The 22,869-nt window shown below is 48.5% G+C and overlaps 1 long non-coding RNA gene across 1 annotated transcript in view; it reads left to right on the top strand.

Annotated features, from left to right (window-relative positions):
- LOC132525406 (uncharacterized) overlaps positions 1-22,869 on the top strand; it is a 95,268-nt gene that overhangs the window by 33,934 nt on the left and 38,465 nt on the right. The window contains exon 2 of the long non-coding RNA XR_009542230.1: positions 5,531-5,640. This is a non-coding gene — a long non-coding RNA (uncharacterized LOC132525406). The remainder of the gene's footprint in view (positions 1-5,530; positions 5,641-22,869) is intronic.

Raw genomic sequence — 22,869 nt, 5'->3', positions numbered from 1 at the left:
GCTGCTCTGAGCCTCAGTTTCCTTATCTGCAAAATAGGGTAAGATTCCCCACCTTGAAGATGTAATGAGATAAGGAATAAACACAGAGCAATCGGCAGTGAGCATAATGTGTACTGTGTACTCTATAGATTGTAAAGTGGTGGTTAGCTGGCTCACAGGACGTCCTCAAAAATGAAACTTCCCTTTCTGGATTTTATTTTTATTTGATCATCGTCAAATGGGTTTTCAGAGCAGGTAAAGAGGGTTCTGGTCATCCAGAGGAGAAATTGGGGCTCAGAAAGGGCAAGTGACTTGCCCAAGGCCACGAGTGAGCAATCATGAGGTGCCTCCTGACCCCGGGCCCCAGCTCACCTCCGGCTTCAGTGACCTTCCTGACCCAGCCACTTGCCTCCTGGTGTCTTTGTGCTGGTTCTGGGCCTGGGGCAATAGCTGGGACCCTGTGGTGTCCAGTGACTGGCCTGGGCCCTCTGTCCTCTCCCCTGCCCGCTGTCACCGGCTCCCTGGAGTCCGGTCCTCGGCTGGCCGAGGGGCCCACTGCAGTGAATCAGCCTCCTTTGTGGCGTTGATTAGAGGCCTCCTCCTACAAACATCAAAGCTTCAATTAACATGGGCTGCTTGCAACCCTCTTGCAAACCTCTGATAAGAATAGAATTTTCTCTTGGAAAATGGATTTTTATTTAGTTGTGTGTACTGTTGGTTAAATGACCTACTCTGTACACTGGTGCTGAGATTCTGGGGACAATTAGGGGGTTCGTCAGGAACTGGTTATCTGAAGGAAACAGGCGCCAGGCTGTTTAGCTGTCTAATATCCTAACAGAGGTGGGGGGGGCAGAGGCAAATTTAAAAAAAAAGGTTTCCCTCCTTCTCCAGACACGGGGTGCTGAGGGTGTTTGCTGAGTTGGGGCTTTGTGGAGGGAGGTGGGGTAGCCCCAGCTCATGCTCTCCCGGGGGTGTGGCTGTGTCGGGGGGTCCCAGCCTTGTATCTGCACTGCTGTGTGCGTGTGTGTGCACATACGTGCGCCTGCGTGTTCGTGCCAGTTTCTAGATGCTGCTGAGAGCAGAGCCTGGCCTCTTTCAGGGAGGCCTGAGGGAAGCTGGCCACTGGGTAGGGATGGGCAGGACGTCAGGAACACAGCAGGGCTGGGGACCCCTGAGTCGGGGAGAATGGGAGGCTAAGGTTTGTGGGCCCCTTACTTTTTTGACGACCACTTCTCCTATTAAACTTGGCCTCTTCCGCGGGATGGGGGTGGAATAACTTTTGGGAAATGCTGTCTTCTCAACCTCATTGGCTCTGGGGAAGGAGAAGAAACACTCTTCCCCCAGCCCAGGGTATAAATGCCTTTCCTCTGAGTAGCAGAGACACAGGTCACTGAGGGGTCATTGGGTCCACACCCCTGACTTAGGCCACCATTGTGCTTGCATGTTTTTGGTTCTGAAGATCCTTTGGAAAAGGGGAGTGTTCTATTCCTGCCAACTCTTCTTGGGTTTGAAAAGTTCTGCCTGTTGTCTAACCGCATCCCTCCAGCTGTACTCTAAGTCTATCAGGAATCTGATGGAGTGGGGGACTTAGGGTTCAGGGAGTGGCCTGCTTGGGAGAGGGAGTGTTTAGTGGGGGGATGGGTGTGAGGGGATGTCTGGGGAGAGCAGAGGGCAGGAATATGAGGAAGAGCAGCTCACTGACCAGCATCTCTTCCTCAAGTCAGGGAAGCCTGGCGTGGCATGACTGTATTGATTCAATTATTCCCTACAATGTAATACTCTGCATTTGTGTGATAGCAACAAACAGAGTTGAAAGACATACAAAAATAAATGATCTGAAAGTTAATATGGATGAATGGGCATCTATGAATTCGAGGAGAGAGGTTTTGTTTTACATTGTAAAATCAATAGTGTGCAGAACAATGTCCTAACTTCCCCCGGGGACCCCAGCAAACCCTCCCATATCGATCGCCATGCAAATTAATTGAATTCATAAAATCCACATTGCTGGGTAATTGATGCTTCTTATAATTACCTCCGAGTTATGAGCTTTTAGGGGATTGCATTGATTCCTGGGCAGCAGGGAGGGCAGGGCAGGGCAGGGCAGGGGAGGGACAAGGCTGGGTTCCTGGAACTGCTGGCAGCAGCTGCCCAGGTGGGCATTGGGCAAGCCAGGGATGGTCAAGGCTTGGCGGGGGGTGGGGCATTTGCCTGGTGGGGGAGGGATCCTCATCCCACAGAGTTTACTGACCCAGCCTGCTGGGAGTTGGGGCAGACCTGAGCAGCTACACTTGGACATTTGAAGGACCCCCAGGAGGATGGCTGCTCCTGGGAAGCCGAGACTATTCAGGGAGTAATAACAGCAAACACTCATTTAGCATTTATTATGAGCCAAGCATTGTTCCAAGTACTTGACACGTATAGGACTCATTAAATCCTCAAAACAACCTATGAGGCATGTACTATTACTGTCCCCCTTTGATTATTGAAAAATGAAAAAATGAGGCACAGAGAGGTTAAGTAAATTTCCCAAGGTCACACAGTGGCAGAGCTAGAATCCTCGACCACCAGCTAATCCATGAATGGGCTTCAGGAGCAAATCTCCGTAGGTCACATGAGCAGTCTGCATGTCAGTGCATATGAGTATTTTTCAGAGGAAGGGTCTGTAACTTGCATCAGATGACCACTGAGGCAAATATCTGTTGTAGAAACATTGTTTCCGTTATTTGTAGAGTGGTGAGCGTTTGGATCCACATTCTAGCACAGTGAACTGTGTGACCTTGGAGAAGTCACCTTAATTATCTGAACCTCTTCTACAACTGCAAAACCAGGAGGGGCGGGTGTTCCCCTGGCTTGTTTGCAGCTCTGGCAGTCTCTGACTGACACAGAGTGTTTATCTCCCAGGAAGCCCTGAGCTGAGGGGAGTGTGGGGCAGAAATTATGCCCATTTTACAGATGAGGAAACTTAGACACAGAGGGGCTAGTTCACTTGCGGAAGATCACGTGGCAGGTTTGTGGCAGGGACATGAGGACAGGTGGAGCCAGTCTCCAAGCCAGACACAGCTCAAGCCACTGTCTCTTGTCTGCCTAGGGACCCTCCCATGTGGATCAGCGAAACCCAAGGCGAGTCTGATACTAGGCCCTGCAGCCTGCACCTCGGCCCCTCTACCTGAGGGCCACACCCCAGGTTGGCCCTGAAGAGCTCCCTGCTCCCCACTGTGGCTGCTTGGGAAAGCCATTGCTCCTCCCTGGGCTCAGCCCTTTCTCTGTGCGATGACCAGGCTTTGGGAGCTGTGAGCCGGGCCGGCAAGGGGTGCTCGTGGCCACAGGGTGGGAAGGCTGGGTTGGAGCCCAGAGGGAGGCAAAGTATCCTAGCAGGTACTCTCTCCTGGGTGATGCTGGCCTCCTCTCGTCCTTTCCTGGGCTTGGTGGAAGGTGAGGGCTGGCCATTTGTGTTGCCCCTCCCACGTCCCTGGCTCTGTTTTGGAGCTGTTGAGGCCGAGGTTCAGAGAGACTCATCCCCTGATTGGTGGAGTCTGGCCTAGTAGAGCTGGAGCGCCATGAGTCGCTATCCGTGCTGGGCGCTTGGCCTGGCTCCAGGTCCTTGCCAGGGCTGTCTGGGCTGGCCAGGTGGCACTCACAGCAGGGAGAATGGGGCTCAGAGTTCAAGGTGGTGACTGGGGTAGATTGGCAGCTCGGCCCTCCCTCCCTGTGGCTGGAGCTTCTGCCTGGCTCTTGAGGGCTTGGTGGGGGAGGATGCGAGCAGAGCTCCTCGTTGGCACTAGGCAGCAGCCTGGCTCTCCATCTCCCAGAAGGTTTGGGGCTGGGAGGGTACCTGCTCCCTCTAGGGCAGCCACCTCTGCAGAGAAAACAGGGTCTGTGGCATGCTCAGAGGCTCCAGTCACTGTCACAGCCTCCTTGCCTACCCCACCTCCTCCCCCTCCCCACTGGTCTGAGGCTCAGGCTCTGCTAGGGTGTCCTTCCCAAAACCAGTCACAGATCTGGAGAAGGGACTCAGAAGGCTGAGTCATCGAGGCCCCCAGGTGGCCAGCCAGGGGGTGGAACTTTCCTGACTCCATCCTGGTGTCCAGATCATGAGCTCCTGAATGACCTTGAAGTCTGTCTTCTGGACTCATGAGTCTTGAGAGATGGGAGGGATCTTACGAGATCATCCAATCCAACTTCCTCCCCAAAATGAGGCTCCGAGAGGTCCTATGACTTGCCCACAGCCGGGACATGTATGGTTGAGTCTTCAGGCCAAGACCTCCAACTCAAGTTCGGGTTCTTTCTATGACGCCAAAGGCCACTAGCCAGCCCCATCTCTTCTCTGGAAGACTTCTGGGCGTCTCTGGGCGGGGGACATCCGGTGAGGAGTCTTTGCTCCCCTTCCTCTCTCCCTGCCTTCACCCCAGAGAATCCTAAGGCTTCATGGAGATTGAGGACATGGTGGGAGTCTCCCGCCTTGCTGCCTGGGTTTTCCCCTCAGGCTGCTGGCTCCCCACCCCCCTGACCGTGAAGAGCGCCGGCTTCTAGGTCTGACTAGAGTCCTTCCTCCCACCCTTCTGAGGGAGAAGCCCAGACGGCTTCAACACACCCTAAGGCAGAGATGGCTCTAGGACAGCCTAATTAGGTGAAGCTGATGAACTCATCAAAAATGTGTTTAATTAAGATTGAGAACAAATTGTGGGATGGTTGATGTTCCTCTGTCTCTTCTCTCTCCCTGCAGGAGAGAAATTCTCTCTGCCCACACTGAGCCCCAAGAAAGGACTAGGGTGAGGTCTGGCATGAGGCCTAGAGTGAAGGACACCCTTAAATCATCCTTACATCTATCTGTTTGTCCATCCTTACATCTATCTTTTCGTCCATCCATCCATCCACCTACTCATTCATCCACCCATCTATTCATCCATTTTTCATCCATCCATCCATCCACCCATTCATCCATCTATCTACCTGCCGACACATCCATCTGACATGTCCTTATCCTACTCTCTGCAGGCACTGTGGTGGGAGGTATACTCATGGTTACAGAGATGAATGAATGCTGGATGGTTGGGGGGCCGTAGGTGTACAGGAGGAGGACAGATTATCACCCCATGTCAGAATTTCTTGGGGTTCCCAACAATTGTTACTTGAGGAGAAGGCCTCAGAAGAATGGACCTTCCTCTGTAAGTGAAATTGGACTCCCTGAGCTGTTTAAATTCTGTGCTATAAGAACATGGCCTTATTTGGTATCACAGGTGCCATTGTCTCAATCATCCCGCACATTTGAGGAGGACTCACCAGGCCTGTTCCACTGTGATTTCATTTAACTCTCGTAGCAACACTGTGGATCTGATGCTGTTATTACCCCCATTTCACAGAGGAGGAGACTGAGGCTTAGAGAGCTTAGCAGAGCAAAGGTGGCTAGTGAGTAACCCAGGGTTGTGATGAGAATGAATGAGGTCAAGGACAAGATTTGCTCTGTAAACAAGCCCGCAACTACTTAGAATTGTTATGGGACAGGAATGACCAGTGTCCTCTTTTTTTTTTTTAAACCTTTCCTTTTAAGCTCCCCCTGCAAATTATTTCAGGCCCTAAAGGAAATGGGCAACTTGGGAGTCAGAAGGTAAATAAAAAATGGGAAATCCCCAGCCGGACCTGCTCTCCTGGCTTCAAGGGGTGAGTATTCCAAGACTTCAACTTTGAACTTGATGTTGTATATTTATTTCTCATTTGATTCTCATGTAATGAGACTCTTTGCCGTGCCATGAGAATAATACCCAAGGAAGCCAGGCTTATCATCATCATTTTACAGATGAGAAACGGAGGCAGAATCAAGGTCACTTGTGCAGTATACCCCAGGTAGTAAGTAGTGGACTGAGGTTTAAGGCCAGGTGAGGCAAATGTCATTTTGTTCTCACTTCTACCCTGGCCTTCCCGCTAGCCTAGGCAAGCTACATAGCTGTGTCAGCGTGGGAAGAGCTGGGGATGATGGGGACCTGCTTTTCCTGGGAATTCTGAACAACCCAGGCCCCGCCCATGCCCTCCATATCCAGGCCTGCCGTGGGCGTCATTCAGAACTCTGTCTGCTGCAGTACTGTTGGCGTCCTGCCTCGGTGCCTCTGCATCTTCTCCTCACCTTCCCTGCTGCGGGCGCTGAGGTTACAACGCAGGTCCCCAGGGGCCATTGTTGGGGGTGTGGCTCTAGACCCGACTGCAAGCCCCTGTATCAGCTCCCCATTGCCTTGTAACACATTATCATACACTTCAGGATCTTAAAATACAGGTTTATTATCTCACACCCTTTCTGTGGGTCAGGAACTCAGGAAGGGCTTAGCAGGGTGGTTTTGGTTCCAGGTCTCTCATGAGGCTGCAGCCAAGATCGGCTTTCGAGCCAGGGCTGCATCATCTGAAGGCCTGACTGTGGCCGGAGGAGCCACTTCCAAGATGGCACACTCACACGCCTCGGTTCCTTGCTGTGTGGGCCTCTCCGTAGGACTGCTTGAGTGTCTTCACAGTATGGCTGCTGCCAGAGTGAGTGATCCAACAGAGAGCAAGGAGGAAGCTGCAGTGTTCTTTATGGCCTAGTATCTGAAGTCACACTGTCACTTCTGCCACGTTTTTGTTGTTAGAAGCAAGTCACTAAGTCTGGCCCCACACGAGTGGAGGGGACTTCATTTTTAGAAGGGAGGAGTGTCATAAAAGATCGTGTTGTCATAATCCTTAAACAATTCTGCAAGATGGGGAAAGAGAGGTTCAGAGAAGTTAGGTAACTTGCTCAGGAACACACAGCTAGTCAGCAGCTGTGGATTCAAATCAGGCTTTCCTTTTCTGCCTCCTGCTGGGCCTCTTGCCTCTCCTCCACCTGACAAGCCCTTCCCCTCCATCTCGGCCCTTCCCAGCCTTCGAAGTATGGCTCAATAACAACCAGGGGGAGGCTTTCTCTGATGTGCCCCAAGCTGGCATTAACTGATCCAAGAGAGCTCTCCGCCCTGTCTATTAGCGTATGAGTGGCTTGAGGGCATATGTTTGTCTAATGGTCCCTGTGTCCCCAGAGTGCCCCGCACACACCTGGTACATAGTGGGAGCTCAGCAAGAATTCAGGACACAGTGAGTGGAATGGCCCTCCAGCCAGCCATCTGGGACTCAGAAACCCTGCATCCCCAGCTGGGGGTGGATGCTGCAGCGATACCCCCAGTGAGTCTCAGGGAAGGGGTCAGAAATCGGAGCCCCTCCTGGCCAGTCAGCTGTGACTGTTTTCTGCCTGCACTCCTCTGCACAGCCCCGATGTCCTGGCCCCTCCGTGCTCCAGCCCAGTCATCTGGGCTGGCTCCTGCTGGCCTCGTCTCCACCCGGTTCCCCGCCCCAGCCCCCCACCCCCCTTTCCTGTTATCACAGCTCCCGAACTCCTTGCCCTTTCTTCCCTAAATTGGTTCTCGGTAAAATCTCTCTCTTTATTCGACTCCTTAGTCCTCGTTATGTTTGTTTCTGGAATCTTTTGTTCCCCCCTCCCCCAGCTCATCCAGGTCTCACGCCTCGGCCTCTATGCCCCGCCCCCACCCCTCCTCCGGCGGCCGGACCTGTTGCGGTCTTCTGCGGAGCCGAGCCGGCCTCCCTCCTTCTCGCTGCGCCCCTCCCTACGCCCGGCTGCCTGGCTCTCGTCTCCAAGGTTACCCAGCGACTTCACCGGGCTCTGCTTCCTCTTCCCGCCTCCCGTTTCTTAGCTGTGCCTGCGGGGAGGGTGGAAGAGGGTTGGGGCCGCCTGGAGAGATTGTTTCTCCCGCCTCCCTGGTCCTTTCACTGTTGGTTCATCCCTTTGTCTCCTTAGCTTGCCTTCCTTTCCCCTGCCCTGTAAGCTTCCCTTTCTCTCCTGCTTTGTAAGCTTCTCTCCTCGTTTCTGTCGCTTTGTCTCTCTCCTCTTTTCCCTACTTCTTTATTTCTCCATCTTTCTTTTTCTCCCTGTCTTCTCCCTGTCTCTCACTTTCCATCCCTCTCTGGGTATCTTTCTCCGAGTCTCTCTCTATCATTTGGCCTTTGCTCTCTCTGAGTTCGGTTTTGAATCAGAAACAATAAACAGTTATCCCTGCTCCCATCCCTGGAGGGGCCCTTAACCAGCACCCCGTCTCTTTAGGTTTTGGTGTTAAAGACTTTGCAGGAGGAAGTGTAAAGTCAGAATCCCAAAGCAGGCCCAGGTGCGGAGGGGGGTGCACAGCAGCATGTGCATCGTGCCAGGCCCCAGGCCAGACCAATGCACCTACGCCCCTCACCTGGCCTAAGCAGAGGCTGAGGCTGACAGGCCCTGCCTCCCCTGTGTTCTGGTGATGCTGTCCCTTGGCTGAGGTTTGCCGCATGTGCCTGTGATCTACAGGTGTCGCCTTTTTGTCACACCAGGCTGTGCACAGGACGAGCCTGGCACCGAGCCGGGCACACAGCAGGTGCCCAGTACATGTGTGTCTCCTGAGGAGGGACTTGCACGGAGCCTTCTGCCTCCTCGTCACGTAGGTGTTATGTAACATTCTAGGGGCAATAAAGCTTTTCCCCAAGAACCTTTTGAGGGACTTTTCCAGAAATGTTAAGAGAATGTTTTTCCTTTAGGAAGTATCCATTTCCTTCTGCTGAAAATTTTCCATTTTTCTCTGACTTTCATATCTGTACACAGTAAATGGCCTCTATATTTCAACTTGATCATTATATCTTTTTTTTTTTTTTTAGATTTATTTTTATTTATTTATGGCTTCGTTGGGTCTTTGCTGCTTGCTGTGCCTGGGCTTTCTCTAGTTGAGGTGAGCAGGGGCTACTCTTCAGTGTGGTGCGTGGGCTTCTCTTGTTGCAGATCACAGGCTCTAGGCTCGCGTGCTTCAGCAGTTGTGGCGCACGGGCTTAGTTGCTACGCAGCATGTGGGATCTTCCCAGACCAGGGCTCGAACCTGTGTCCCCTGCATTGGCAGGCGGATTCTTAACCACTGCGCCACGAGGGAAGTCCCTGATCATTATATCTTAATGCATCTATGTTCCTAAACTAATAGTGCTATTGTGAAGGGCCCTAAAAACAAGACATTGCATAAATTTGGACCCGCCTCACATTTTCCCCTTAGCCTCAACGTTTCTGGACTTTCCCCCCTATATGTCTCTAAACTAGAGCCCTGGGAGATTAGACTGAGAGGACGGTGCTAGGCGCTCCTAAATACGGGAGCAAGGAGGAAGCTGCCAGCTCAGCCAGGCTCAGCCAGCGCACCCACCCAGGCCTGGTCAGACCCCATCCAGTACAGTCAACCAGGCCCAGCCAGATCCCAACAGACCCAGCTAGGCTGCCCTGAGGCTTCGGTTCTTAGTGAGCCCTTCCTGGTGCCAGAGAGGAGCTCTTTCTAGCTTCTGTCCCAGATTCCCAGGATGAGCAAAACCATCCTAGCTCACCTATGTGTGTGGGAGGACAAGCCATGCCATTCCGCCACTTTCCCCTCCCCCACAAGTATTTGGGAATACATAGTTACTGTGTGCCAGCTCTAGGCCATCCTCCACCTCCTGGGATGCTTCCTGTCTTCTATTGATCTACGACCATTGCCTTTTCAAAAATGGATGTATACTCACCTCCTCCTGGGAGCCTTCCCTGATTAACTCCATTCAGTCACTCAACATGGACACTAGGAATACCTTAGTGAACAATGCAGGTGAGGTTCTTGCCTCCACAAAGCTTTCATGAGAGGGACAGACAGTAAACAGAAAAATGGGTGCTGTGGGACTAATAGGGGATCATACCCTGGCTGGAGGGTCAGGGAAGGCCCAGCCCACTCTCAAAGAGAAAGGATCCTGTCCTGAGAGGGAAGTTCCAGTCCATCTCCCCACTGACTAGGGGTGTGACCTTGGGCAAGTCACCTATCTTGGAGCTCATTTTCCTCATCTGTGAAAGAAAGGGGTTTGGCAAAAGGTCCCTTTTTGCTCTAAAATTATTATGTCTTTACTTAAAAGCAAATTTACTTTCAGGTAAGTTTATAAACATATCACGTTATTTCTTGAGGCTTACTTGGTCATTGCAGAAAAATGTAAAATTCCAATTAAGCATAAAGAAAAAAAAGAAAGAAAAAATAAGAAATAAACACAACAAAACAAATAAAAAGGCAAACTAACAAAAAACATACACACTACCCACAATCCCTCCTCTAGAGATAAGGGCTCCTGGCTTTCTGGAAATCTCACAGAAGCTGGCAGTGAATCTCCCCCCAGGTCTCGGGAGATGCTCTCTCTCACACTCACCCGCTCCCTTTCCCTGTTCTGCGGTCCCAGGTCCCAGCGCAAGCCCAGGCATGGGGTGGGGCAGGAGGCAACCTCAGGGAGCCCTGTACCCTTGGGGCCTGAACACACTGTCTTTCTCCAAGGGCAGAGGGCCCCGTTGTGGCTGCCTGGGCTGGTTTGGAGTCTTGGGCCATGGCTGATGCTGAGAAGCCGTCCTTCCAGGGCTCACGGAGGAGGACCCCCCCACTCCAGGCACAGACTGCAGGACAGGCTGGCGGCCGGTGCCCCTGGGGGCAGCTGCTCCGGCTGGGTTCACCCCGGAGGGCGGGTGGGGCTGCAGTGCCGCGTGGGGCCGAAAGATGGCAGCACTGCACTGCCTCAGGCCAGAGCGGGGCAGCGGGAGAGGCCCGTCCAGCGGGCGCGCGCGCGCGCGCGCGCGTGTGTGTGTGTGTGTGCGCGCGCGCCCTTCAAGGCTTTCGGTGGGGACCACCGCTTTGACTGGGCCTCATGGAGGCGGCTTATGTGGCCTTGACCCAGAGTGACAGGAGGATCTTTGCGTTCTGGAGGCCTCTGCCCTGGCCTCCATCCTGGAACTGCTCCCTCCCCCAGCCCCACATCACAGCAGGTCTTCCCTTGTAGATATCAGGACTAGGAGGGGAGGGGAGAGGGAGGACGGCAAGGATGGCTAAAATCTCAGTTGCAGTCTCACTGCCTGGCCTCCAAGCCCAGTTCTACCACTTGCTTGCTGGATTACCTTGGGTAAGTAAATCAACCTCTCTGAACTTTCACTCTAAAAGGGGGACAATAAGGATAATGTTAGGTTTTATTATTGCTAATTATTTTCATCGCAGCTCTAAAAGACCTTTCCTCAGTGTATTAGGCCAATTCAGAAACATTTCCTAGTGGTCTTATTTCCTGTTAATCCCTGTGCTTGTCCTTGTTCCCCAGCTCAGGACCCCCAACCTCTGCATCTTTCTGCTCAATAAGAGCTCGGCGATACCTGCCATGTATTGGGTGTGGAAGCCGTCCTGGGCACTATGCATACATTTCAATGAACCCTTATAAGAAAGCTTTGAGGTACCACCTTATACAAATGGGGCAACGGGGGCTCAGAAAGATGAAGTAACTTACTTGAGGTCACACAGCAGAGCCAGGATACCACTGCAGGGGTCTAGCCCTGGACACTCTTCCTCCAGACCCCTGGGCCCCAGTCTGCCAAGCCAGTTTGCTTCCTCCTGTTCAGATACCAGTCAGGGCCTAGACCCCCCTTCTCTGGGGTTCTGGCCCTCCTCCAAACCCTGGATGCCATTGGTGTAGCTGCTAAGTTCCTGAGCACTGTCGGGTCGGGGGAGAGGGCAGGAATGAGCCTCAGGCTGGCCTTGGGTGAGTGTCCTCTGCATGAGGCAGGAAGGGGACAGAGTAACTCCTGGAGGCTGGTGCCTAGCCCCACCTGTGCCCGCCTCTAGTGCTGACTTGTTAGACTGATTATTAAGTGTAATAACCGTGCTTTGGTTTTTCCACGGTTATGCCTGTAAGTGCCTAAGTGACAGCTGGCTTGTGCCACGGTGCTGCATTCTAAGTGGCCTGAGGATGGGGCATTGTGAAGAGGGTGGGGGGACCTCCCAAGGTGTTGGATGGAAGGAGATCAGGAGGTGCTACCTCCATCCCTTGCCCATCTTCTGTGGGCGAGGCCTTCCGGGTCAGGGTCTGGGCTGGATGGAATGTGTGGATGCAGGACATCAAACCATGTAGTGATGTGTCTCCAAACCTACTGGATTCTCAGATGCCTGATCTCTGGGTCAACAGTTTAAGAATTGGATTAGAAATCTGGAGCGATTAGTCTTTGCCCCTAATTGCTTGTGATCTCAGGACCATAGCTTAACTCTAGGAGTTGCCCCCTCTGCACAATGAAGGGGTTGAACAGAGTTGAGTTATCCACTTAACTACGAGTGTCAATGGATGGAAACTTGCTGTTAGACATATTTTGCTTGGCTCACACAGTGCTTTACATTTACACACCAACATTTAAAATTCTAGACTTTCTAATAGAGATCTTCATCTCTGGCGTTTCTTCGGAAATTTTAAGAATTGGTATAACACTGAGCCTGCACGCCTCCATGGCAACGATTGGCTGCAGTAATACCCCCCTCAGACAGGTTTAGATTCTCCAACTTGCCACAGTCCTCACCACTCCCTATTAACCCCAACACTGAGGCCGAGTGGCGACCACGGTTTGACTTGTTACCCTTGATCTGCCTTACTTGTCTGCTTTCAGTGCTCGACCCTGCATCACATATTCATTGGGCCTACTTTGTGCATGGCATCTTGCTTTTCATTTCAGAAATTATATGATAAGTCAAAGAGCTTAGAACCAGGAACTGAGCCCTATATATAATCTTAGTATAAAGAGATGGGAGATATCTCCATCATCCTTTTCAGCTTAAAAATTCTAGGAGTCTATAATACCATGGTTCTCTGATGCTGTCTCCCTGAACTAGAGTAATGAAATATTTCATTTGGGCTAATCTCCATCTCCATGCTGCAGTCTGAAAGGGAGATTGTTCCCTTCCCCCTGTTCTCATCAGGCCTCACCCTGGCCCTGCAAGTAGTTTAGTCCCCCTGGGTATATGTGGAGGGGACTGTCATAATCTCACCAGGTACCCTGTGCCTCAGTTTCCTCATCTGGAAAGCAGGCTACTGGGTTGTAGACAATATTTGAGTTTTGTGTTTGAGTTCTTCAGGCTACCTATTCCATGAGTGACTTTGGACAAGTCACTTCATCTCCCTGAGTCTTCTCCTCTGCAAAATGGGGAATGTACTAGCCTTCTTGTATAGGAAAGTGTGTTCTGGAAACTGGAAAGTACTATACAAATGGATAATTTTGGCGTTATTAATTTTATGTAAGTGTTATAAATGACAGAAGATATTTCCCCATCCCCTGTATCAAGGGGATGGCAAGAGAATAACGTGAAGTGATATGCATAGTGGTGCCTTGGAAGGGAAACTGTCCCTGTCCACAAGGGATTCTTGTATTGTGATTATTAATATAGTTTCACCAAATGGTCTTGGCTGGAAGCCCAAAGGGGTAGCAGCTGCTGAGACTCGGAGCTCTCCACCATTGTGGCTCATGTCTGACGTCTGCTCAAGGCAGCACCCATCTTTTCCTCCCCTCCAGGCCGGCTTTGCTCCATCCCTTGGGACTTGTCCCAATCATCCTTCCCCCCACCAGTCTTCCTGGCTAACCCAGCTCTGTCTGCACCCAATTCTGCCCTTGCTTTCTGGGCCCAGATGTCAAAGGCCATTGAATGCCCATCTTGAAGGGGTTTTAGTGATCACCTAATGATTCGTTCAGTGGTTGATTATTTTTTGAGCCCCTGCCATGTGCCGTATACATGTGCCATGTACAGAATAGGTACTGATCCGGGAATTGGTGTTAAAGTGTTGAATAAGACAGATGAAGTCCTTGGTTTGTGGAGTTTGTAGTGGGAGGAGACAGAGATAATATACAGGCAAACAAATGAGTACAAATGCCGAGATAATTTAGATAGTGACAGGTCCCATGAAGAAAATAAAGCAGAGAGAATATGCTCCAGAATGATGGGGTGGTGGGGAGTAGTTGGTTAGGAGACTTCCTGGATGAGCTGATGTGAGCTGAGACCTGAAAGGTGGAATAAAGAAGCCAGGGGAAACTGAAGGAGATGCATTCCAGATAGAGGGAATGAACTTGGCTTGTCCAGACTCTTAATTAACCGATGAAGAACAGAGAGGGACTGTCTTATACGAGGTTGCACAGTCAGCAGCAGTGGAGCAGGACTAAAACCCCATTCTCCAGACTCCCAGGCTAGCGTTCTGCCAATGCAGCCCTTATTTCTTCTTAATGAAATGTCAGCTTCTCAAGGGCAAGGCGGGGCCTCTAGTGAACTCCCCACCTGTCAGTCATCTATCTGCACCCCAGCCAGGGTCCTCCTGTGCACCGCTGTCCATCCCAGGGCAGCTGTGACTCTGCTCCAGCTCTGGCCTCTGGAGGTAAAAGGGACAAGGCAAGAGCAGAGAGAAAGCGGAGTGGCCAAGTGGTTCCTGCCATTAAACACTAAGCGCAGTAAGCCCAGTGGACTCCCAGCCTTAAAATGGCCTTGCTTAATTAATACTAAATGACTGTGGGACCCGTATGGATTTATACATTACATCCACATTAACATCAAATCGTTTGATCACAAATAACTGAGCTTGTGGTCCGCAATGGGAGAGGCCACAACAGTGAGAGGCCCGCGTACTGTAAAAAAAAAAAAAAAGATAATGAACACAGGCACTTGACAACTAGACGAGAAGGATGGGACTCAGCTTCCTGCCCAGCCTTAGGGGGAGCAAATCTCTTTTCTCAAGGTTCTGCCTCCTTGCTTCCTTTCTCTCCCTCTTGCTCTATAAGTTGTTATTTCTGAAAGGCATATATTGAGCTGTCCACGTGCCAGGCATTGTGCTGTCACTGTGTGTGTGTGTGTGTGTGTGTGTGTGTGTGTGTTACAAAACTTCCCTTCTGGAACTTGCAGTCTAGATGAGGAGATGAGGTGTGTGCTTGAAAATGAAGCATGTTACAAGAGAAATACATTTATCAAGCATCTACTAAGTTCTGGGGCTTTACAAATATCTTATGTAATCCTCTCGATATTGAGAGATGTACGTATTATGGTCACTTCTCAACTGGCAAATGAGAAAATTGTCCTTGTTAAGGACGAGTACGCTGCCCAAGGTCACCCATCTAGTTGTGGCGGAATTGGAAATAAAACCCAGATTGAGCCTCCTGAGCCCTTGTTAATTCCACTGCAGGGTCCTGCTTCCTCAGACAACTGTCTAGAGGGAGTGGTTCTCAACCTTGGTTGTGCTGCTGGCCCTTCTGCCTGGGGCACTCAGGGAAGGCTCCACGGAGGAGGAGGGCTTTGAAGGGTGCCTGTAGTTGTGTCTTGGGGATGCGGAGTCGGTGGATAGAGCTCTTGGACAGTGGGAAAGGAACTTTCTGCCTCTCCCCCTCCCTTATCCTTCCCTGCTGCCCCTCTTGCCCTCTGTGCTCACATATTGCTGCCACACAGTATCTGAGTTCTTTTCCTTCCAGATGACTTCACTGAAATCCCTTCCTGAGAATCAGGTTACTTGATTCACTCATTGGGATGGCGATGGGCCCCCACCCACCAGTCTCATGACCTCAGGAGGGGATCACGCTTCCTCCCCATTGCTTACTCCATCACACATCCATCCCCTGGGCTCAGTCAATGAGCAGACAGGAGCCGGCCCTTGAATGGATAGACAGTGATGAGCTCAGCAGGAAGCAGGACAGGACCACTTGCCGGGCGTTGCTAGGGGAACGGGATGCAGAGGTGCCCCGCTCGTTCTCTTCTGGGACCTCCGATCTCTAGAATGTTATCTCCCTACTGTTTCACCCATTGTGCGGTACTTAATGGGTCCATCCTGGATAGGGATGTTAGGAATGTCCCCGAGACCCCCAAGCAGGTGAAATGAGGTCCTGGGCTGGAGACACACAGGTCCTGTCCTGGGGTTTTGAGCTCCCACCGCTGCTGGATAATAGGTTGAGTTCATTCCTACTTACATCCTTGACACAAGCCTTCCCTTCCCTTTCTGCTCTTCTAGGCCAACTATTACTTATCCTGTAAGACCTCACTCACCTCCTCTGAGAAACTGTCCATACATCACTGTGGAGAATTAGCCACTACTGCTTGGCATTTTCCTGGTATTCGGCCTAAGCAGAGCACAGATCTTGCTGTAGTACATGTATGTACATGTACCTGCCTTCTGGGTAGCTGCATGTAGGTGTCCACCCAGAAGAGATGAGGGGTTGGGGGGGCTGGGTTCTCTCTGACCAGAGAGTCCTGGAAGTGCCAGCTCAGGCAGAGCCCAGCCATCTCCATTTTGGGTGGAAAGATGTTGGGAAAGAGGGAAAAAAAGAAAAATTAGGACTGGGGAGATTTCCCCATTCAATGAATCATGCACTTTGGGCTGTGTGTGTGTGTGTGTGTATGTACGTATACCCTGGATTCAGAAAGCCCCATGAGCAAGTCCCTGGGGGCACCTCTAAGAGGTCCTGTGTTGGCATTTCTCTGGGCTCATCGGCTGGGCTTTGTCTTCTGGGCTGAGCTGTCAAATCCAGCAGGTACCAGAGGAGCCGAGAGGCCCAGGCTGGTCAGCAGGTGAGAGAGATGACCCTGTTTAACCATCCATGGCTCAAACAAATGGGCACAATATTTTGGGTTCCTTTTCTCTTAACCAGGACATAAATCAGCTCTCTGGAGGGAGTTCAGAACAGTATTTTGGAATTAGGTTCTGGAAATGGAGATGAGCCCAGTGGGAGCCCAAGGATTGACCAATGGGAGCTCTGCCCAGGTGGGCCTGAGAGTGATGTTACAACCACAGGTAACCACGCTGCAACTCAGCACGGTGCAGCTGTCCCAGGGCACTTCACCGTACTGTATTTTGAAACTAGGCTGAACATTTTCCACTTGATTATCTAGGAAATAGGACCATTGTATGATGAGACTAGATTATGGAGTGTCTAGAATGCCAGGATAAAGAATTTGTTCTTAGTCACTTAAGGCAAACACCTGGTATGTGTTTCAAGGCTGTACTCTTTCTCGCTCATGCCAAATATCAGGACTTGATCACAGTACCTTTCTCCAAGTGAATCTGTACTTGTCCTCAGAATCTTTCTTAACCCAATGCCCCAGATAGCTGTTATAGCCAATTAGATTTGCTATACTCAAAAAGGAAATCTATATGCCATCTCTAAGTCCAGGCTTCTCACTGTATATATAAAGAAGCTGAGGCTAAAGGAGATGGTATGACCTATCCAGGATCATCCTTAGTTTAGTAGGCAGCTGGGACAATGGTAAATCTTTGGGCAGGGGAGGGACATGATGAAAACAAGATTAATCCAGCATGACAGAGCAGGGACTAGTGTGAGGCAAGCTAGGTGCCTGGTTGCAGAATTTAAAGAAACATCACTTTCTGTTGTCAACTCCATGCTTGCAGCACCCTGAGAATGATGCCTCCTTAAATTTTAGCCCCCTGGGTGCCTTGCTGGCCTCACTAGTCCCTGACCAGGTTGGGAGACTAGTTAGAAGCCAGCTTCTGCTGAGCCTAGCCATCTGATGGAGCAGTGACAGCAGGAACACAAAAAAACCAGGTCAAAGCCGACAGATATTGTGAAGAAATGACCAGGAGGATTTGGTGGCAGACTGGCCATCAAGGGTTAAAGAAAGGGACATTTTCGAGTCTTGAAGTGATCATAAGGATGGTGGAACCCTGACAGGAGCAGGGGACAGGGTTAGAGCTTACCAGTTGGCTTGTGATTTTGTCGTTCTGGTGAGCGTTGTTCAACATTGTCCTGATCTTCTATTTTTCGTTAATATTTTAAAATTGCAGTATAATGTACCTAGGGAAAAATGCACATATTGTAAGTGCGGAATTTCCAAAAAATAAATCAAGCCACTTAACTACCATGCAGATCAAGAAACAAAACATCCCCAGCACCCCAGAAATCCCTGTTACTCCTCTCTCTAGTCTTCACCCCCGGCCCCCAGAGATAAGCACTGTCCTGTCTTCTAACACCATGCATTAGTTTTGCTTGGTTTTGTACTTTATATAAATGGAATCTCACAGTCTGTACTCTTTTGCATTGGCTTCCTTTACTCAACATTCTGTTTATGAGATCCATCCATGTGGTGAGTAATTGTAGATTATCCATTCTCCTTGATGTATAATGTCCTATTGTGTGAATATACCATGATTTATTTACCCGTTTGACTGTTGATAGGCATTTGGGTAGTTTCCGGTTTTGAGCTATTATGAATAGAGCTGCTGTGAACATTATTGTGCATGTCTTTTGGTGACAGTATGTATGCATTTCTTCTGAGTATATATATGGGAAGGGAATTGCTGGGTCACGGGGCGTGTGTATATCCAGCTATAGTAGGTACTATGCTTATGTTAGATCAGGACCTCCAAAGAGCAGAAGCCAAGATGGGATCTGGGGTGCAAGAGATTCACTGGTGAAAACCCTGTGAAGGACAAAGGGGAGGGAGCGGGAGTAGGCAGTGTGACTCTGTGAAAAGAGAGGGGGAAGGAAGGAAGATTGCATAGGAAGAATCTGAGACCTAGCAGAGCTCTAAAAAGGCATTGGAGAGTCCCCAGCCAAAGCTGCCATTAGAAGAGGGCAGCACAAGTACTGGTTGTGCTTGGTCATTGCCTGGGGGAACCCCGGGGAGGCAGGCCCTCGGCACTAATGTGGTTTTGGATCTAGAGGAATGACAGCTGTGTTCCCTATGGCAGGAGAACTGAGCCGTGAATGTTCGTGTCCACCATGTGAGAATTATGAACCCTGTGGGTGATTGACAGAAGTATAGTGAAGTGTTTAAGAGCCTGGGTTTTGGAATCAACCAGGCTGGGCTCAAGTCCCAGCTCAGTCATCTGCTGTCTGTGTGACCTCCCATAGATGCTTAAACCCTCTAAGCCTCAGTCTCCAATTCAGTAAAATGGAAGTAATAATGACTAATATGGTTGTTGTAAGGATTAAATGAAGGCATTCAATATCCAGTAATCGCTCAATAAATATTAGTAGTTCCTTGTTCTTTCAACACATTTACTGAGCACCTATAATATGCCAGGCTCTGTTCTAGGCTCAGGGGATGCAGCAGTGAGCAAAGCAGAGTGAACATTCTAGTAGAGGGAGATAGACAATCAACAGACAAACAAGCAAAATATAAAGTGTGTCAGAGAGTTGTAACTGTGATGGAGAGAAATACACCAAGCAAAGAGGGAGCCTCTGTCCTCTGTTACCAGAGTGGTCAAGGAAGCCTACCCCCCAAAGTGACATTTGAACAGAAACCTCAAGGAAATCAGGAACCATGCCATGAATGGGGTAAATGTATTCCAGGCACATGAAACAAATGCCAAGACCCTGGCGTCAAAGTGTGCTTGGCACACTTGAAACAGAATGGAGGCTGGTGGGCTGCAGCAGAGAGAGGGGGGCAGAGGGTGGTCGGAGATGAGGCTGGAGAAGTAGCTGGACCAGGAAATTCAGGGCTTTGTGGACTTTACTCTGAGCAAGATGGAAAGTCAATATAAATTATGTAGGGTCCCATTCCTCCACATTCTTGCCAATACTTGGTATTAGCAAACTTAATTTTTCTACCCAAAATTATGGACATAAAGTAGAGTTTCCTTGTTTTAATTTGGATTTCTCCTATTATTAATGAGACTGAATAGCTCTTTATAAAAGTTTTATTCATTTGAGTTTCTGCCTCAATGGATTGCCTATTCATATCCTTTGCCTCTTTCTCTATAGGATTTTCCACTTTGTTGATTCACAGTTCTCTTGCATGTTGGAGATAGTAATCATCTTTAATGATTTTAGACTTTTAAAATGTTTTCTATCAGTTGTCACTTGTTTATTAATTTTGTCCATAGCATCTGTAGCAGGTTGAATTGTGTCTTCCAAGAAGTCATGTCCACCAGGAACCTCAGAATGTGACCTTATTTGGAAATAAGGTCTTTGCAGATGTAACTAGTTAAGGATCTCAAGATGAAATCTAATGACTGGTGTCCTTATAAGAAGAGGAGAGGACACAGAAAGACATGTAAAGAAGGCCATGTGAAGACAGAGATAGAGATTGGAGTTATGCTGCCATAAGCCAAGGAATGCCTGGGGCCCTCAGAAGCTGAAAGAGGCAAGGAAGGATTCTTTTCTAGAACCTTCAGAGAGAGCATGGTCCTGCTGACACTTTGACTTCAGACTTCAGGTCTCCAGAACTATGAGAGGATAAACATCTGTTGCTTTAAGTCACCTGGTTTATGGAACTATGTTACGACAACCCTAGGAAACTACTGCAGATTTTGGTACTGGGTAGTGAGGTATTGCTGTAACAAAAGCCTAAAAATGTGGAGGTGGCTTTAGAATTAGGTAATGGGCAGAGGCTGGAAGAATTTTGAGGCTCATTATTAAAAAATCCTATATTAAACTGAAGAGCTTGTTGGCAGAAATATGAATATTGAAGGCTATTCTAGTGAGGGCTCAGATGGAAGTGAGGAGCACAGTTGAGAAAGCTTCTATCATCTTAGAGAATACAGTACTCATCATGAACAGAATGCTGCTAGAAATATGAACATTAGAGGTTCTTCTGGTGAGGCCTCAGGAGGAAATGAGGAACATGTTATTGGAAACTGGAAAAAAAGGCAATTCTTATTAAAAAAAAATTTAAAAATTTGGCTGATTTATGTTCTGTTGTTGGGTAAAAATCAGAACTCAGCTTGGATATTTAGCTGAGGAGATGTCCAAGCAAAGTGTAGAAGGTGTGGCCTGGCTTCCCTTTACTGCTTATAGCAAATTCCAAGAGGAGAGAGATCAATTGAAGAAGAAATGGTTAAAAATAAAGGAACCGGAGCTTGATGGTTTGGGAGTTTCTTGGCTTATGCTGATTGCCAAAATTAGAAAATTCACTGTTGAGAAAGCACACTCTGGAGAGAGCACCAAAGGTGTGGCTGGACAATATTTTGCTGAAGAGATTTAGGTATGTGACCAATGGGTCAAATCAAATCTCAGCAGAAGCCAGAAACAGAGGCAGAGTTATGTGGAAAGTATCTGTGGGGAACATTTGTCTAATGGCATAGATGTCTCTGACATACACAGGAAACCCACAAGGTTTGTGAGAATGATATGCCAGTTAAAACACTGCCAGCTTGGACAGAGGCTGGTTAAGAAAAGGAAAACTGTCAGATTTCTGGGATTTTATAGGCAGGAAAGTAGGTGATAGAGCTACTCAACTACAAACATGTACTACCCTTGAAGAAAAAGATGAATGACTCCAAGGGCAGATCCACAGATACAGAGACAGAGGCCAGAGAGGCAGCAGCTATCACTACAGGTCCAGAGGACAAAGCATCAAGCTACAGAGGATTGTTCTCAGACCTTGAAATCCATACGAATTTGTCCTTCTGGGATTCAGACTTGCTAGAAAATGGTGACCTTTTTATTCCTTTAAATTCCTCCATTTTGGAATGGGAATGTCTATTCTATGTCTGTCCCATCATTGTATTTTGGAAGCAGACTACCTGTTTTCTAGTTTTACAGGCCCACAGATGGAGAGGAATTTTGTCCCCAAATGGATCATACCCAGGGTCTCGTCTATACCTTATTTAGATGATGAGATTTGGGACTTTGTGAGTTGATGATGTTTAGATACGATTTTAGACTTAGAATTGTTGTTGGAATGAGTTAAGACTTTTGTGAATGTTCAGATGGGGTGAATGTATTTTGCATGTGGGTAGGATGTAAATTTGGGTTGGGGGCATAGGGCAGACTGTAGTGGGTTGAATAGTATTCCCCAAGAAGACATGTTGAAATCATTACCCCTAGTATCTGTGAATGTGACCTTATTTGGAAATTAGGTCTTTGTGATTGTAATCAAGTTAAAATGAAGTCTCTAGGGTGGACACTAATCCAGTATGCCTGCTGTCCTTATAAGGAGAGGAAAATACCATGCGAAGACAGAGACACACAGGGAGAAGATAGCCATATGGTGATAAAGGCAGAGATTGGAATGATACACCTATGAAACAAGGAATGCCAAGGATTGCTGGCAAAAACTGGAAGCTAGAAGAACCAAGGAAGGATTCTCCCCTGTGGGTTTCAGAGGGAACAAGGGCTGGCTGACACCTTGCCTTCAGACTTATTGCGTCTAGAATGATGAGACAATAAATTTTTGTTTTGAGCTTCTCAGTTTGTGGTACTTTGTTATAGCAGTCCTAGGAAATAAACACAGCATCCTTTTAATTAATATAAATCTTTACGTTTGTTATAGTCAAGTTCATCAATTTTTGCCTTATGGTTTTTGCTATTTGGGTTTTGATTATGAGGTTCATCCCTGACAAAGGTCACAAAAAGAGTTTCATTTGTTTTTATTCTGTTAGATCTATTATTTTACCTTTCAATTTGAGGTCTTTAATCTTCCTGGAATTCACCTTTGTGTATGGTATGAGGTAGAGGTTTTACTGGCAAACCATCAACTAAATAAATCATCCTTTTCCCACTTATTTGTGGTGTTACCTTTATCATATATCAAGTTCCTATACATATAGGTATTTTCTCTTCTGCTCCATTGGATTTATATTTCTGTTCTTGAGTTAGAACCAAACTTTTATAAAATTATATAGCTCTGTAGTATGTCCTAATATCTGATATAGCAAATCACCATGCTTTGCTCTTTTAAAAAATTGATTTAGCTATTTGTGGACTTTGAGCCTTCATTTTTCTATATATTAATTTTGGAATCAATTTGTCAACTGTCTAAGAAAATCTACTAGAATTTTGATTGAGCTTTCATTGAATTTAGAGTTGATTGAACTTTCATGAAATTTCCTGCAAATTTGCAGTTGGATCTAGAGGGTTGATCAGATTTGATCTATATATCTATACCTACATCTATATCTAAATCTATCTGTATCATATTTACCTGTCTATCTATACTGATATCTACATATATACGCGTTTCTTACATGACTACCTCATAAGTAGGTTATATTCTTCCTTCAAGAGGAACATAGTGACAGTGTCTGGTTGACTCTTTTTTTTGGTTTTAGTAGCAATCGGTGGTCAGTGGTTAGATCAGTTAATTCATT

This window comes from Lagenorhynchus albirostris, chromosome 9, assembly GCF_949774975.1.
Source record: "Lagenorhynchus albirostris chromosome 9, mLagAlb1.1, whole genome shotgun sequence".
NCBI classification, from domain to species: domain Eukaryota; kingdom Metazoa; phylum Chordata; class Mammalia; order Artiodactyla; family Delphinidae; genus Lagenorhynchus; species Lagenorhynchus albirostris.
This window is presented reverse-complemented; position numbering and strand designations above follow the sequence as displayed.